Below are 19,479 nucleotides of genomic sequence, written 5' to 3'. Positions count from 1 at the left end.
GCGTGTGATAGCAGGAAACGGAGGCCCCCTTCTTGTTGAGTACTAGCTGCTCAGCTCTTTCCCGGATGGATTCTTTCACTCCCCTCTCAAACCACCTCTCCTCCTTGTCGAAGATTATGATGTCGTCGGCATTGAATTGGTGGCCAGAGAGTTTTGAATGGGTGAAGACTGCGGAGTCCTGGTTTTCGTTGGAACTTCCTCTCCGGTGTTGATTGAAGCGAGCTTTAATAGACTGTTTTGTCTCTCCTACATAAGACTAGACTGGGCACAGCTAGTTTCAGAGCATGTGAGTCCATAAACTAGGTTAGACTGTTTGTCTTTTGGAATTTTGTCTTTTACGTGCACCAGTTTGCTCCGTAAATTATTAGAGGGCTTGTAGGAGGTAGCAATGCCGAATGCCTTGAAAGTGTTTTGATTCTCTCTGAAAGGCCTGTGGAGTAAGGTATAGTAACTCTGGCTTTGCTAGCAATGACATCTCCCGTGTTATTTTGTTGTGGGGTGTCTCTGGTTGTGGTGGCTTTCTCGAAAGCCCAGTCTGGGTAGCCACACTGTTGAAGGGCACTGCGGATGTGATCTTATTCTCTCTGAACGTCACTTTCTTCAGAAATAATGGTATCCGCGCGATGATATAAGGTACGGATCACCCCTAATTTGTGCACAAGGGGGTGATGTGACCCAAACTGAAGGTATTGGTCAGTATGGGTCGGTTTCCTGTAAACAGTAGTACTAAGGGTGTTATCAGGGTTAACTTGAACAAGACAGTCTAGGAAAGCAAGCCGATTGTCTTTACTACTTTCCTGAGTAAACTTAATGTTGGAGTCAACTTGATTGATATACTTGAAAAAGTTGTCTTGTTCGTTCTGATCAATAACGACGAATGTATCGTCCACGTATCTGAGCCAGAGCCTTGGAGGTTTGCCTGGAAAGTTCTTCAGGACATATTGCTCAAATTCTTCCATACGTATGTCAATACCAATTGGTGAAAGGGGGGATCCCATGACACAGCCATGGATCTGCATGTAGTATTGCCCTTTGTACGAGAAATACGCGGTATTCAGACAAATATCAACCAACTCAGACAATTGTTCAACATTCAGATTTGTGCGCTCACTGAGGTTTGGGTCATTTTTAAGCGAATTGGTCACTGCTTTGAGAACATCATCCGGTGGAATGGATGTAAACAATGCGCTAACATCGTAAGATGTTATGATTTCGTTTTGTTCTAACTTAATGTCCTTGACAGTATCCACGAAAGCTTGGCTGTTCTTAATATGGTGGGCGTTTTGCCGACCAATGGAGCAAGAACCTTGGCGGCGTATTTGGCCAAATTGTAGGTAACTGAACCGATGCTGCTTACTATAGGTCGTACCGGGATCGGTTCGGGCTTATGAATCTTTGGTAAGCCATAGAACGGGGGAACAGTGGGTTCAGTGGGGGGATTCAAACTATGCTTTTCAACATTAGTGACGCTCCCTTAGTCCATAACTTGTTGGTAAACTCGGTGACCTTCTTTCTGTATCCACTTGTAGGATTGTATCCAACGCGTTTGTAAGTTTGCTGATCGTTCAATAAATCTTGGCACTTGGAATCATAATCCGCTGTGTTAAGTACCACTGCGCAACGGCCCTTGTCGCTGGGAACTATGGTAATGGTCTTGTCCTTACCGAGATCAATAAGCGCTTTATTTTCCTCTTTTGTGATGTTAGATAGAGGAGGCTTGGATGGTTGTGTTAACTTTGTGTCTAAGTTCTTCAGCTTTTGAGTTGTCAAGGTTCGCTTGTTTAATGGCCGATTCAGTGGCAGTGATGTATTCAGCAATTGGAATTTTACGATCAACAACACAATAACCAAGACCTTTAGCAAGGATCGATGTTTCACTTTCTGTAAGGTCTCTGTTTATAGAAAGGTTTTTTTACCCACTTTTCCTTGTCCTCATGGGAGATGTTTTTTCCACTATTCCGCCAATTAAGATCTAAATCAACGAGATTGCTTCCCGGATTGCTTTAACTTTGAGAATTTATCAATTTGACGATCTTTAACAAGTTTGTGTTGCGCTAGTTGCGTATCTGTGTTGAACTTCTTTACTTGATCATATGTCTCTCTTGTGAGCTCAGTGCGTAGTTTTCATCAGTTCTGTGATATTTGTTATTAAGAGCGTTAATCGTGAAGTTTACTTGTCTAACACGTTCATTGAGAAGTTTTCTCTCGGCATTTTTAAGGATGTTACTTGCCTTGTGTCCCTTTATAGTACTCCTGAGTTTAACACTATAACATCTTCATGTAGACAACGCAAGTTAAAACGCAAGTGGTTCCGATGATTCGCTACCTTCCTCGCCGTATTTTCGAGCGAGGATAAAGACCCGGTGAACGGGTCGCAACGTTACTGAAAAAATCGTTGGTGAGTCCAGTATTTGATTCATATTTTTGTCTATTTTATACTACTGGATGACTCAAAACATTCATTATCTTATTTTACATGTTTGTTTCCAAATCATCTTCTGGAAAACTTAGTGACTAGTTTTTCCTCGGATTTTATGCCGACTTGTAAATCACTTTGGCTGACAATTTTGATTGTGTAAAGTGCAGTTTTTGAATCAATACTTGTATAAATTTACATAACTTAACAACAACTGCAGTAAGGCCCAAATATGGCACATTTTAACTTGCACGACGAGTTTTTAGTCGAAAATTTAGTATTTTTGAGAAGAGTTTAAAAACTTCAATGTTTCTGGAACTAAGAAATATGTATAAAAATGCTGGTTTGCTTAGATAGAGGACAGACTCTTTTGGGACTGACGCTAAAATGTTGTGAACAAAAAGTAGCTTTAAGTGGTCAAAGCCATTCAAACGTTTGGGTCACACTAAAATCAGTTTACAAAACGTTTATAACAGTTTTGTGTTTGTTAGGATACAGGTAGAGCGACAAGCAGGTTTGAATTCCCCTGGACCTTTACGATAACGAAAGTAGTCCTAACTACAAAGACTGCTCTATGTGTTTGAATACGATAGTATATGATTGTATGCTTTACTGTGGACATGTAGGTAGGTCCCTGACAGACACTTTTCAACACTACTGTTATTGTAAATACCTTTAATCTGCTTACCGTAGATTGTGCTTAAGGGCTTGTGACTCGTGACTATTAAAATTTCCAGGCGCGCTAAACGCGCAATCTTTACACTTGCCATAAAAATTATTGCACCATCTTTACTTGCAATCAAATTTTCCGTGTGCTTCACTTGCATTCGCATTTACAATCAAAAAAATTGAAAAAACCCGTCTTTCCATCAAGTTCACAGCCGCACACATCCCTTCTTGGAAAAATTAGTTTCGGGATATGTGTGCGGAAATGGGTTGCATAAAAATGTTCAGCCCGGGTTATAACAAAATTTCAGCCCGCGATAGTGGGTTATAAAAATGTGACCCTGGTCAACGACATATTCATGCCCCCCCCCCTGAAATGGGGGTCTTATCAATCGTCCTATATCGAATGATAATCGTAGAACTATCCTTTGCACACGAGGACGTAGAGAATGCTTATATTTGTTTTGGTATCACTCGCATTTGACTAAATAGGAAAAGGGTTGAAGTACTTTGAACAGGATATTAAAGAACAGATTGAGCTGAAATGCTGCTATGTTAGCTGAAAGCCCGATTGAGAATATTTTTCATTCAGAATAATCATACCGCTGGGAGACAACCACCTTCTCGCACATATTCAATAGAACCCGCAGAATGGCGATAGGTCTATAATAGCTTGATTTAGTCAAAATGTTATGAACACGTTTTGTGTTTTGCTTTTTAGCTGAGCCATTTTCGGCCAAAATAATCGATTTTTACTGAAATCACTTGAAAAATATGTTTCCAAAACATTCCTTTTTTTAGATTTTTTTTAGTTTTTGGTGATTTGTTAGAGTTACTTTAAATATATAATATATATAAATATATATTTATATATTGATCGGTATACCCAATGATCGTAAGTGAGGGTATGCTGTGAAACTATTAGTAACGGTTGCCTTTTCCAGAGGTCTATACTTTGAATTTGTTTCTACGCTCACCTGTAATGGGTTTGAGCACTTTTAATTCCAAAGTTAGTCACCTGAAAAATAACACTTGTTATATTACGCCCCCACTATTTATAGTGGTTGAGCACTTCGACTACTTTTGGAGTAGAGACTGTGCTGGAATGGCTATGTTTGTCAAGGTTTTGACACCACAGCATGTATATATGCATTTGTGTTAACTTGAAACCATGACAAATTATCCGTCTGATGATCGGTATACCCAATGATCGTGAGGGTATGCTGTGAAACTATTAGTAACGGTTGCCTTTTCCAGAGGTCTATACTTTGAATTTGTTTATAAATATATATACAGGGTGTCCCAAAAAAAAGAGGCCCCTCATTGCGCCCTCTTTTTCTCCTATTTCTGAAAACTTAATCAAATATATTTTGGTATGTAAAAAACCCTTGAGTCGTTAGCTTTTATAAACCAAAACAATTTTATCAATCGGTTCACAACTTTTGAAGATATGCTCTTTTAAAGAAATGTACCCGTTTTTCACTCTGTCCACGGAGAGGGTTTGGCAAAGATTGAAAAGGAGTACATATACCATGCATGGATATCAAACATTCCTCAATGATAACTTTATAAAATAACTTTATTTATGGAATGGGCTTTACCGGTGGGTTTATGGGCAGTGGATTTTGTTAATAGTGTCATTAATTTGTGGGTAAAATGGATGCCGAATGGGACTTCTTTTGCTTTACTTGCAGTTACTTATTATTTCTTGGTTATTTATGCCTTTTTGTTTTATTATGTTTCTTACTTTCTTACTTTGTTGTTTCTTGGTTTCTTTTTTTATTTACAACATAAGTCATTTCTCTTTTTCCCTAAAAGGCTGTTTGGTTTGTCTTTGGTTCTTCTGAACTGAGTTTATTGTGCTGCTCTGCCCTCTACATGGTTGGCTCCTTGGCGAATACAGGTTTCAGCCCTGGTCCTCATTGCATCAGTTGCGTTGCGTACCATCCTTTTGCGCCGGATACTTCGAATGCATTCAGTAATACGTTTGCGAAGATCTTAGATTTTGCCACAATGGAAAAATGTGGTGTGAGGTCTGGTGATCAGGAAGGTCACTCCACAGCATGAGCCATCCCAACCACTCTGTTTGCTATCCGTGGACAGAGTGAAAAACGGGTACTTTTATTCAAGAGGGCATATCTTCAAAAGTTGTGAGCCGATTGAAATAATTGTTTTGCTTTATTAAAGCTAACGATTAAAGGTTTCATTACATACCAAAATATATTTAATCAACTTTTCAGAAATAGGAGAAAAAGAGGGCGCAATGAGGGGCCTCTTTTTTTGGGACACCCTGTATATATATATATAAATAAAAATCAATTAGGGGTAGACAAGCAATTGTTCGATTCTATTCCCAAAAGAGGTATTGGGTGACTTCAGAAGAGAGCGCAGGATCCGCGTTGAAACGTTTCAATACGATTTCCTGGGTGCGGATCCATAATAGAAAGTGTCTACACTTCACTCGAATCCGCATACGGGAAATTAGCTGATCACGTAATGAGCGCGTTTGTTGTAAGTGCGTCACAGTACGTGTCCGTGTAGGGCACTCATGATGCGATGGATGCCTGCGTGCACAAGATGAGATCACATCACAGAATTAGAGAAGGAAACCGGGACTCGACCGCCATCTTTATACAGGCCTGGAGCAAAACTTGGGTGTATTCTGTTTTCCACAGAATGTGCTCGAGGCATTTGTTGTCATACAAGCGCGGCATGGATGATGGGCGCATTTGAGAGACGCACTTGTTGCGACCTGCACGTGATTACCAAAATGATTCAAGATGAGACGCAGAATGGTTTTCGTTCGTCTCCGCGCACCGTTGGCAAGGACCCGAATGCCCCAAATTTTCTCCCCAAAGCTGACGGCACGATTGTGCGTAGCGGTATAGGGAGTCCCGGTTCACCTTCTCTAATTCTGTGGATCACATTGAAATGCATACCAGATATGCGTTAGTGCGGATCTCGCCTTTCGTGTGGAGACACCTATTAACTTTTAAAACTCAGATTCTACCAGCGTGCCTAGTAGGCCTAGTATTTCTTGTTTCTAATATGGGCGCCAAGGATGGTTAAAATCCCATAGACGAGGATTAACACTAGAACTATTGAGCCATATTCTGAAACATGGATTACATGGGAGGGCGAGTTAGCGCAGCGGTAGTTCCCTCGCTTTGCACCACTGAGGTCCCGGGTTCAAGCCCCGGCGTGGCCCAAGGACTCATGTGCACTTGGTTTATCCCGATTCCATGCTCGCTCTCGCAGGTTTTCTCCGGGATCTCCGGTTTCCTCCTGTATCGCAAAAATCGGTGATTAGTAGTTTGGTTATCAAAAACTTCCTTCACCCAATGGAATTTGGGGGGCTGCACAGATAATTGGTGGATGTTACAATCTAAATACGGATAGGTGTGCGCCGTTCGGCAGCAACTGGCCTAGTTGATGCGACGTGATTGTGATGATTCACCATTGCAGCGAAATTACAGCGCTTTGAGTCTTCTAAGATCTGGAGAAAGGCGCTTTATAAATCCAAAATTTATTTATTTATTTATTTACGAAGGGTGGGTGTTCCACCAACTTAATTTTCAATTATAAACGTCATATACCGTTATATTTGGTACTAATGTATAGCTATGGGTCTTTTCCATCCATTGATACCAAAATAAGCACAAACATTCCCAACATAATGTTTCTATGACGTCATAATGTGAGCGCCCTCTGGCAACATTGTGAAATTCTGGCTATGTACAAAAGTATCAAAAGTATAAGCAAAATTGATTTTTGACTAAAACTTCAACAAACAAATTTTCTCCTGAATATAAATGAAATGACTATTTTTAACTAAAAAACAAGTAAGAAGACAATATCTCTCGAAAAAAATTTTACAAGAGGGAAATGAAAATCATCGATCTTACTGTGTAAATCTATAGTGGGCCTCATCCCCCCCCCTCATCCTCTCTCTCTCTCTCTCTCTCTCTCTCTCTCTCTCTATGGTCATCTTTGATGGTCGGTCCTACCCTCGCGTAAGGTGCTGGGGTAAACATTTTTCACTAAAATGAGCGAAAAGGATGTATCTACGATTAGCTTGGGCGTAAAAATGCGCATTTTTTACGATGGATGAAAAACATCGGGGGTGTAAACATCCTTTAATCCGAAATAGCTATCATTTCTACTTTACATTTATAAACATGCGTATTTAATCTCTGTCTTTATTTCTCTATTAATAACAGATCTGTAATCTTATTCCAAGTTGTAGCAGTAGCCGAGGGTTTCGTAGTCCAATCTAAAATATGGTGAAATTAATCCTGGTATCGTTGGTCATCTTTGTAACCATTGCTGTCCATAAGAACATACAACTCGACTTATCAAACAATGTAATGGCTGTTGCACAGTTGCGTGTCACTCCAATGTGGAACGTGAGTGATGCGAATTCTGAGACTTGTACTCTAGAGACAAACCATTTTGAAGATGGCTTCATCTTTCATGGCCATAACAACCAGTTTTGTAGTTTGAATATCAGTTCGTCCAAAGATTCTGATATTTTTGTCACCCTACTGAACGGGACAAATGAAGTGAGTGAAGATTTCATATTAGTGACTGAGCGTTTGGAATCATATCCTGTATGTGTTGCCAAGTACATCGTTGTGAAAGACCCACAAGATACCTGCAACCTTGTATTCAGAAACACAACTATCCAACTCTATCTTCAAGGAGATGTTAGCATTGTTTTAAATGAAACACCTGCTGCAGAATCAACAGAAGTATGTCCCGACGGTGATGAAATAAATCTGCAAATTAACTTGGAAGATGAGAAAGCACCTCTGTGCTATGAGATTAGACGATGCAACAAACTATTTATGTGCAATATTCATAAGGATTTGAATTTTTTGTACCGTTATAAATTACAATATATTCCAACCGTTTGTAAGTACGAATTTAACTCGAACTGTACGTCTTTTCTTAAGAACAACAGTGAGGTAAATTTTCAATGTCATGGTCAGAAATATAAGAGTGATAAAGGGCTGCTTATTTACCAAATTGATGTCGATGTTATTGATTTTACAAGAAATAATATTGCAGATATTTCAAAAGGTAGCTTCAGTGGGCTCAACACTTTACAATGTCTTGATTTTGGCTGGAATCAGTTGGAAATACTGTCTAGTGGAATGTTCAGAGGTTTAGACAACTTGAAGAGTTTGGCGGTAGGGTATAATTGGTTGAGAGAACTTGATGAGGACGTTTTTCAAGATGTTCAACATCTCATATATCTGTACCTAGATAACAATAACTTGGCGATATTGCGAAATAGACTTTTAACAGGCTTACACAATTTAAAGCATTTGTTCTTGCATAACAACCAATTTAGCTCGATTAGTCCCAATATGCTAAAATATGTGAAAAGTCTAGAAATCTTAACGTTGTATGACAATAAGTTGTTAGCACTAGATACGGGTACGTTTCAAGGTTTGAACAACTTAACAGCTATCGGCTTGCACCAAAATTTATTTGAAAAGTTGCCATTTGATATCTTCAGAGATAGCATTAATCTCGTTTATCTTTACTTGTCCAACTGCAGTCTAAAGAGCATTCCAGATATTCGACATATGAGAAATCTTAAATTATTACATATTGAAGGCAATCCATTAACTGACATTGATAGGTATGCCTTTGCTATGCTTCCGGGAAATTCTTTCGTGATAAGCAGTCAACACGAAGTATGTCAGTGCTATGTTGATACAGGTAAGCCTATCAATTGTATTGCTACAGACAATAGGTCACCTTACCTAACTTGCGACAGATTATTATCAGATAGAATCCTGGTTGTTTTAATGTGGCTCATTGGCTTGAATGCATTCCTTGGCAATAGTTTTGTAATAGCTTTGAATCTGAAGTCAGAATCTCACACAGTGCAAGATCGATTGCTCATTAGCCTGGCAATGTCAGATCTCCTCATGGGTATCTATATGATCATCATTGCATCGGCCGATGTTTATTTTGGAGATCATTTCCCGATGAAGGCTGAAGACTGGAGGTCTGGAATTGCTTGTCGAATTAGCGGAGCTATTTCAATTATATCTAGTGAAGCCTCTGTATTTTTTGTTACTTTGATTAGTCTGGATAGGTTCATTAACATTCAGTTTCCATATTCTACCAAAAAATTAGGTTCAAATTCGGTTGCCGTTTTAATTGCATTGTCATGGCTCTTTGCGTTTGGATTGGGTGTTGTTCCCTCAAGTTTGTCGGGAAAGAATTTTAAATTCTATGATAACTCTCACGTCTGTATCGGTTTGCCGTTAGCTCTTACGGATATGTATAAAACGAGTAACGTGGAAAACGCGGTAAGTTACGTTGGTGGGGTAATAATACCTAGATCGGACGTAAATACTACTTTCCTTGGGAAAATTACAGGTATGTACTTTTCGACGGCTGTTTTTCTTGGATTGAATGGACTCTGCTACTTGATTATACTCCTTTGTTACATTGGTATTGTCAGGGCTGTGAAACGATCATCAAACAATACTGGTCGAGCACACGACACGAGGAGAGAAATCCGTTTGACGACAAAGGTTATTGCGATTGTCACTACTGACTTTTGTTGTTGGTTTCCTGTAATTATTCTTGGAATTTTAGTGCAACTGAGGATCATTGAATTGCCTGCTTCAGTGTTTGCTTGGGTGGTTACCTTTGTTTTGCCAATAAATTCGGCAATTAATCCATACTTGTATACAATTGTAGCTCTAATTGGGAAATTCAGAAAAGGCAATCTCCAACAAATTCAACCTCCAAATGCAAAAACAGTAACAAAAAGGACGAATGTAAAAACAATTTCATCGACACTCTAACTTATTGTGAACTAGTAGGACTTCAGGATGCTTTAAATATAGGTGATCACATTGTGTAATTTTCTGTTTTCTTACATTGAGGTCTACCATTAAAACAATCGGTTTACAAATTGGGAGGGGGTGTATTGCCCCAGCGGTTTTGATATATAAAAAGCAAAAATGAGTATAAGATAGGACATTATGTTCTCCATCTTAAAATGTTATATCCCGAGCGTTAAATCTTACCAGGGCAATGAAAAAATACGAGCTTTCTTTTGATACCAATAGCGTAGTTTTGATGAGGGGAAAATGGGGTTGTTGATCTGGTCACACACCTTAAAGAAAAAAGAAACATTGTTTTCTCAATGACAATCAAATCAATGAAATGATAATTTTACTTTTTAGTAATTATAATAATGACAGTTTTTAATTTATTTTCTGTAGGTAATGTAGTATGTACTAGTATGTGTGTATGTGGGTGCGTGCTCTAACTTGAAAATTGGTGCAGTTAGATTAAATGATTTTGATGACTTTACACTACTTCTCAGTACTAAACCCGGTGCGCCATCTTCTGAAAATATCAAAACTTAATGCAGACGCTGCGAGTTAAATACCAGTCATAAATTTATTCAAAGTAGAATATCTTCCAATTCAGCGTATCTCTGAAAGAACTGTACCGTCAGAATTGTTTTAGTTTTTTGGTGTTTTTTTTTGTTTTGTTTTTTTGTTTTGTTTTGTTTTTTTTGCTTTGTTGTTGTTTTTGTTTTTTGGGTTTTCGAAAAGTATATTCTATGAAATAAAAAAATGTATATGCCAAATATGTTGTTTTAATCACCACTTTCAAGTTATTTCGGCCATTTTTGACACTAAATGACCATTAACCTGAAGAAGCAGTTATCCTTGATAAGGAGAAGAGGTGGTTTGAAAGAGGAGTCAGAGAATATATATGGGAAAGAGTGGGGGAGCCCAACATGATCCCGTTTCCAGTTGTCACCGTTATTGTTGGGATCCGGCATTGCAAGACATTCCTCGCCGTCTGACGTCATACCTTTATCAATCAGGTGCCTGATGAAGTCAGAAGTAAGTTGCAAATATTAGTTCCAGTATTAGATTTATTTTACAAAATAATGTTTTGAACTATTGGATGAATAATCTACACCAAGTACGTATGTACTATTAAAGGTATTTAGTTTACTTTGTTACATACTTTAAGTCTATACTACACTGAAAGTTTTGCATATATACTGCTCCAGGAAAGTATCCTTAAACTTGGAAAAATAATCACAATTTCAAAACTGAACCATATTGGGGTAACTTTGTTTTTTTAATAGATGAACTATTTAATCCGGCACATTTTGACACCCCATTGAATCCAATGTGACTTCCAGAAACAAAGTTACCAGCATTTTTAAAAGTGACACACTGGCCTATTCAAAACTCCACGGACTAGACATCTGGTTTGAGAGTGGTAAATGACTAATTTGTGTGTGCCTTTAATTTAAAACAAAAGGAACAAAAGAAAACTGAAACAAAAGAGCTGATAAATAAAATGCAAGTTATGAAAAGTACAGAGAAGTAAAAACTGAAATAAATACGGCTTTAAATAAGGATTCATTGAAGAAACTGTGTAGTCTATTTGTTGCGCTTGTTGGAATCTTTTCACGTCCTGTATAGGCCAATTTGTCACTTTTAAAACTGGATCTTCGTCTATTCAATTGCTTGTAACTTTACTTTTTGAAGTCACATTGGATTCAATGTGGTGTTATAATATTACAAAAACAAAACAAAAATTTACCCCAATATGGTTCAGTTTTGAAATTGTGATTATTTTTCCAAGTGTAAGGATACTTTCTTGGCGCAGTATAGTTCGTGACCTACCAGTACCAGGTAAGTATGCGCTATCCAACATTTTTAGTGTATTATTTATTTCATACTTTGAAGTCCACCAGTACCAGGTAAGTTTGTACTATTCAATGATTGCATTTTTTTTTAATTTACTTCATCGAGCACCAGTACCATGCACGTGTGTACTGTTAAAGGCATTTAGTATACTAAATATAATATAAGGGCCCCGCAGGGCAAGAAAGCAGGAGTAACCTTACATGGTGATGGGCTGTCGATAACGAAAAATATTTTTTTAAAACTTTTTACCCCATAATTTCCCTCATTCCTCAGGAGCAACATTGTTTCTTTATAAACCTGCGGCGCAACCTTGAACAATATTGTCTTTGAGCTATTGTCTTTGAGATAAAGCCACCCCATACCTCATTTCGATTTTTAACATACCAATATTCTGCTTTTTATATTCTATGGGTTCGAAAAAATTTATTCACTACGTTGAAAATACGTATTAAAGTGAATTATGACCAACAGAGGGTGCTATTACTGTACTAAAGTACGTGGTATTTTTACAACGGGGTACACCGTGCCTATACGTACATGCTGTAATACAGAATATCCATCCCAGCACGGCATTTACCGTGCCAATACGACGTATTGACACATTGTATTACGTGTACATATGTGTGTATGGGGTTTGTTGGTAGTGTACCTGTTGTTTGACAATAGTAGCATAACAGTTACATTTTATTCACGGTTTCAAATATTTTTAGGGAGACTCCCGTTTAAATGTTTGGGGATAAGTCAACAGAACTGGCAAAAAACTTTTAAGTTTTTAAAAATTTTCACGTTTGCTATTTTTGGCGAAATCAAAATGTTTATAGAATAAAAGCTTTGTTTTGACCTTAAATGACACATATTTGATAACACATTTTATATAAATAAACTAAACCCTTTCCTTGTTGTATAACGCCAAAACGCCATTTCTCTAGCTGATTACGCCATGATCACACAAACAAGTATACAGACATTGACGTTTGGACAAATTATTTTAACCTCATTCAATCACAAATATATTGAACAACGTGGCGTGTTTTTTACCTACACCAAAAATTATTTCCAATATCTGGTCTTTAGATAATGCTTACCTTTTAATAGTGGTTTTCAATAGATAATCCTCCAAAAATTGAAGTTTATGCATTTGAACACGATTTCGCAAAATAAGAGTGATGCCACGTGTCCATTACCCAGACCACCGTCTTCCTATTTCATTCGAGTGTAATATTAAGCAGTGGCCGTTTCATTATACGATACATTTCAATATTAGAGTCACGCGGTAGCCGTGACCAGCAAGTTCGGACTAGAGCACCTTTTTTTGAATTCGGACTAGCGAACCTGATTAACAATTCGGACTAGCGAACCTTTTTGCAAATTCGGACTAGCGACCGTCACGTCCTCCATTGAAATACGTGTTCGGACTAGCGAACCTTCAGACTAGCGGGTACTCGCGGACTATATTTACACGTATAGTATTGTTCTATGATATTTTTCGCTGGGTACAAAATATATCTAAAACCATGCTAAATCGTATTTACTGTCCCAAGTGTAATAAACATCTCAAAATAAGTAATTTCCCCCGCCCCCTTAAATAATGGCCATTATTCAAAAATGTGACCGTACAGCACGAATGAGCCGTAAATGTCCTCAATTGTATTCTGAGTTACAGTGTAAAATGGGCATGAAGGTCGTATTCATAGGTACCTCAATTGGGTGCTACGTGTACCTCATTTAATGAGATACACGTAGCACCAAATTGAAATACCTATGAATATGACCTTCATGCCCATTTTACACTGTAACTCAGAATACAATTGAGGACATTTACGGCTCATTCGTGCTGTACGGTCACAAATGGGCTATTGTATTACAAATCTGTAAAATGAGTTGGAAGCCAGAATTTATTTCTGCTATCATGCAATCTTCGTCATTTAAAACACCTCTATTACCGCACTGAAATATTCACAGCTCTGAAATTTACAAATCAAAAGAAATTTACAATAAAGCCACTAACATAACATCCCCTTCAACCCGTATTGTATACGCATATGTTTATTGTTATTCCAATAATATCATTAAACCTTTTCTCCAACATTAAAATATATTGATCATATAATACGCGTATTTATTTACACAAAAATACTTATAGATGGTATGCAATACGACGTCACGTATTACAAGGTACCACAGGGAAATTCGCATGATAATACATAAAACTGGTGACACTCAAGCTATATCCAAATGATTGGTAGGCCTACACATCAGTTTCTAGTAATTGTGGGCAAAATGCAACCCGGGAATGCAACATATGATCCACTTATATTGGGAATAAATGGTATAAATAATAATAATAATAATAATAATAATAATAATAATAATAATAATAATAATAATAATAATAATAATAATAATAATAATAAAATTATCGGATAAATTGTCATAAAACTATTAAGTGTCGTCATTTCATTATGATCTAATGTTACATTCGGAAAAAGTAGGCTTTTCAATAAATTTCAATACTGATGGGTACCAATCATTTTGATACACTCTGTAGGGTAGGTATGGTTGTGGAATCGATCTAGAGACCATCCCTCTGTCATCTTAAGCTATCCAAGAACTGTCCTCCAACATGGCTGCCATTTCAATTCATGACATCGTAGAATTTAATATATGGAAAATAATTGCTTAAGTTATAGCATCCCGGGGGTGTGGAGGAGGGGTGGCCGAAAATTAAAGGCAAAATTAAAACCACAAACGCGAAAGACCGTCAACAATCTCCACTCAATAGGGATATCCAACTATATTGCCCCGCAGCGCTACAAAGAGCCTGACAAACCGCGAAATTTGGATATCCAACTAGATTGCCCCTCCGGCCTACAATTACAAATAACCACAAACCACGAAAATGGATATCCTACAAATTAAAACCACAAACCGCAAAATACCGCCAACAACTGCCGCACAATATTGATATGCAACAAGACTGCTCCGCAGGGCTACAAAGAACGTCAAACCGCGAAATTTGGATATCCAACTAGATTGCCCGCAGGATATAAAGAACCACAAACCGGAAATATGGATATTCAACAAATTAAAACCACAATCCGCGAAAGATCGCCAACAACTGCCGCTCAATATGGATATCCAACTAGATTACCCCTCAGGTCTACAAAGAACCACAAACCACGAAATATGGATATCCAACAAGTTTAAACTATAAATTAACTCCCGATAGAGGGCAGGGCTTGATGAGGAAAATTAAAACCACAAACCGCGAAAGATCGCCGACAACCGCCGCTTAATAGGGATATCCATCTAGATTGCCCCGCAGGGCTAAAAGAACCACAAACCGCGAAATTTGGATATCCAACTGGATTGCCCAGCAGGGCTACACAGAACTACAAACATTAAAACATAATTATCTTGCCAAGTCGGGGCATTTAGACGCTTCCGTAGACTCTTGCCTTGAATAATTAAAGTATATTAAAATATGTACTGATCATCTGTACGCCCATTACCATTACAGTCACGCGGTAGTTGTGACAAGAAAGTTTGAAAAATAAACGACTGCGGATAAAGTTTATTTAATTATTTATTGTCATAATCAAGAATAGCATAACTTCAAACATCGTTTTATTCGTTTTATGGAGCACTTCGTAACCTGATGACTTTCCAAGCTTCGAGCTGCTTGGCTACATTCATAAAAAGAAAGGAAATATACCAAAGAAAACGTTGACAACGTAAAGAAAGCAGCAAGTTTTAAAAAACCTACCTCGGCTCACTTTTTGAAACTTACAAGCCTACTTATTCGTTTAATTCAATCATTAATCATCAAATTAATATTATAAAACTAAACATATAGGATATTGGAGAAATAAAATTTAATCTATATGGTCAATTAAATAAGAGAAAGGTTTTTAACACAAGTCAACACATACATAAATGACAGCCAGTGAAATTTTTTCACTGGCTGTCATTTATGTATGTGTTGACTTGTGTTAAAAACCTTTCTCATATGGGATATTGGCTTACCATGCAAGAACAAGATAATAACCTTTCTGGTCGTTCCAGAAAGCTTACAAATTAATATCGCATCTGCAAAAAACATAACACTTCTGGAAATGTTTTATGATAAAGTTTAAATCAGTACTTTTACAAATGGGACCAAGTTCAAAAGGTTAGTCTGAAATTCACATTGACAAAAAAGTGCCAGTAAAACCGGGAAAAAAGATGCTCGTCCCGGGCCCCCTAAATATTAATGCTTCCGCCGCCACTGTGATTAAACCAAGGTCTCGGTCTTGGTGTTGGTCTCGGAACTTTGAGGTCTCGGTCTCGGAAGGGGTGGTCTTGGTCTCGGAAGGTTTGGTCTAGGTCTCGGATGAGCAGGTCTCGGTCTTGGTCTCGGACATAGAAGTCTTGACTACAACACTGAGCAGATGATGTACCACATGGTAACAGATAGGAACTTTTCAGACAAATATCATCGAAATTACAAAACATTTATATTACGATACATTATTACACATTGGGAAATTCAGAATTTTTTATGTTTTCAGGAACTATTATTTACCGACAGAAAAACAGTTTATGTTCAAAATATGTTTAAAGGCCCATTTTTGAGACAAAAAGAAATTGTATTCAAATATTCTTCTTGGCATTCCCTCTAAAAGCAGCCCGTAATTCAAATGTGGCTGAACAAGTGAGCAATATTATTGATACATCGTCTTCTTATGTAAAAACGGTTTAGCCCCAACATTGCCAGAAGAAACTTTTTTTTTCATATTAAATTTTCATGAACTCTGCTTCGTGCACACGGTTTAGCATACAACAATCTAGGTATACTAGCTGTGTCAAAATGAACCCATCTGTTTTGATGATTACTGAAAAGCGTGCTGCTTCCAAGTGCAACATTGGATCCTCTTGAAATGAACCTTAATTTATTATCATACGCCTCTATATGCCATTATGTGGAGTACGTTGAGTGATTTGTACCAAAGCCATATTGTTTTTGTTTTTAAACAAGGGAACGTTTGCATCTAGGACGGCAATGAAAATCGTCAGTGTAGAATGATCAGTGTAGATTTATTTACTCGTTCGTATTTCAACCCATAGACCCACCTATCAAGGCACAAATAAAGAGTAAACACACACGATAATGAGTTCTGTTGTTGTAAGCTATGAAACATATACAAGAATCATGTTAGATTCATCAATGTCCAGCTGTTCCGTTTACGTCCTAAGTTAATGTTTTGGTATTTGCAAGCTTTTGCAATTCACTTTGGAGTAATAATACGTCCATTTAAGGCTAGCGAATATTTTATACTGTTGCGATTTGGTAATTCACAGCATCTTGCGAATGGTAGTGAGCTTTGGCAAAAATTGCATTGATCATTTCATAGCGAGTGTGCAGAAGAAATCAAATATCACAGATATATACGAGTGGATATTCATACGTAGTGGTAGATAAAATGAATTAAAGTTTTAACTTCAACACTACACTATTTTTCGCTCACCTGGAACGTTTTCACTAGTCCGACTAGCGTCTTCAGCAGATGGTGATGCTGTGTTGATATCTTGTCTACAATCGGGATATCTCTCACTGATGACGTCATATGATTGACAGAATGACGCCATAGGATGTTACGATGTAGAAATACACAGAAATATCAAACCAAACTCATCAAATTATTTAAAGATCTCAAGGAGAAAGGTGCCATTGAATCTAGAACTTATTGGAAGTTGTATCCTACCGTGTGTGACGTACCAAAATGTTATGGTTTAATTAAAATCCATAAAGCCGGTGCCCCACTCAGACCGATCATTTCTAGCATCGGATCGGTTACTTACGAACTTGCGCGGTTTGTGTCGGGGATCATCTCTCCTCTCATTGGCAACACTGATCACCATATCACCAATACTCAATCGTTTGTGGAAAATATTCGCGATTTGAAGTTGGAATCGGACGAATCCCTTGTTTCATTTGATGTGTCAGCGCTTTTCACTTCCATCCCTGTTGACAAGACACTTGAAGTCGTCGGTGAACTTTTAAGGAGTGATACCAGCTGGAGGAAAAGTGAGGCTGAAAATCTTGAGCCTGACCAAGTGCTTGACTGTCTAAGCTTTTGTCTTGACACTTCGTATTGTGTGTTTCATGAGACTTTTTATCTTCAGCGCTATGGATGTGCCATGGGAAGTTCGTGCAGTCCGCTTTCCGCTGACGCCTACATGGAATATTTTGAAAGCCAGGCACTAACATCTGCCCCCCACCCGCCGCGTGTTTGGAAGAGATATGTGGATGATACTTTCGTGGTCATAAAAACTGTGCATATCGAGGAATTTACCGATCATATCAATAACATTGATCCTAACATCAAATTTACGCGGGAGGAAGAGGAAGACGGTAAACTTCCTTTCCTTGACACTTTGGTGTGTCGCCAGCCGGACGGAACTCTTAAAGTCAAGGTTTATAGAAAACCTACTCACACAGAGCAATATTTGAACTTTTCCTCTCATCATCCACTGGAGCACAAGCTCAGTGTTGTTAGAACGCTACTCCACCGTGCGGAAACCGTCGTCACAGACCCGGTAGATAAAGCAGAGGAGATTGCTCATGTGAAGAACGCGCTAAAGAACTGCGGTTACCAAGACTGGACTTTCTTTCGTGGTCAGCCCAAAGAAAAAGACAGTTCTTCTCAGAACCGTGACATAGAAGGTCTTTCTGAGAAGCTACGCAGAGCGTTCAGGACTGCGGGAGTTTCAACCACCTTCAAACCTCAAAATACACTGAGGAGTGCACTTGTAGCCCCAAAAGACAAGACAGAACCTGTAAAACAATCTGGGATTGTGCATCAAATTGACTGTGCTGATTGTGACGCGAGTTATATCGGCGAGTCTGCCAGGAAACTTGAGAAAAGGCTTAGTGAACACAAGTCTACTGCCGGCAGCTCTAAATCAGCGGTCAGAGAACATGTTGTGAGATCTAAAGGCCACCAGATTGATTGGGAAAACGTTAAGGTGCTCGAACTGGATCAAAAAGAGTTCTCTCGGAGAATTCTTGAAGCTATCCAAATAAGGACTCAAAAACCGAGACTAAATCGTGACCAAGGACTAGAAATAGATCCTATTTGGGACAACTTGCTGATGCCCAGGGGGGGGGCGGCGCTACATCGTAACATCCTATGACGTCATTCTGTCAATCATATGACGTCATCAGTGAGAGATATCCCGATTGTAGACAAGATATCAACACAGCATCACCATCTGCTGAAGACGCTAGTCGGACTAGTGAAAACGTTCCAGGTGAGCGAAAAATAGTGTAGTGTTGAAGTTAAAACTTTAATTCATCACAGATATACTTTTGTAGGTCCTGTGGTTCTTGAGTTATGTTGTAAAGAGGGCTAAAACAACAACACTTTTGTAAAACGTACATAACTCATTAACAACAATAAATCAAGCAAGTTTTCAAAGTATATGATTTGTAGAAAGAACTTTTGCAAAACATCAAAGTGTTATTTTTCAATAATATATTGATTTCTATAATAAAAAACCGATTTTTTTTTTGGCTGCTTCGACCAATAATTTCTACAATTGTATATGTAAACACACGATTCTGTAAGCACACAACGTAAACAAGAATTACATCTTAGATTCGTCAATGTCCGGCTGTTTCTCTGACGTCCCAAGTATTTT

This window comes from Amphiura filiformis, chromosome 11 (assembly GCF_039555335.1).
Source record: "Amphiura filiformis chromosome 11, Afil_fr2py, whole genome shotgun sequence".
NCBI lineage: Eukaryota > Metazoa > Echinodermata > Ophiuroidea > Amphilepidida > Amphiuridae > Amphiura > Amphiura filiformis.
The sequence above is the reverse complement of the archived record's forward strand: the minus strand, read 5'-3'. Positions refer to the sequence as shown.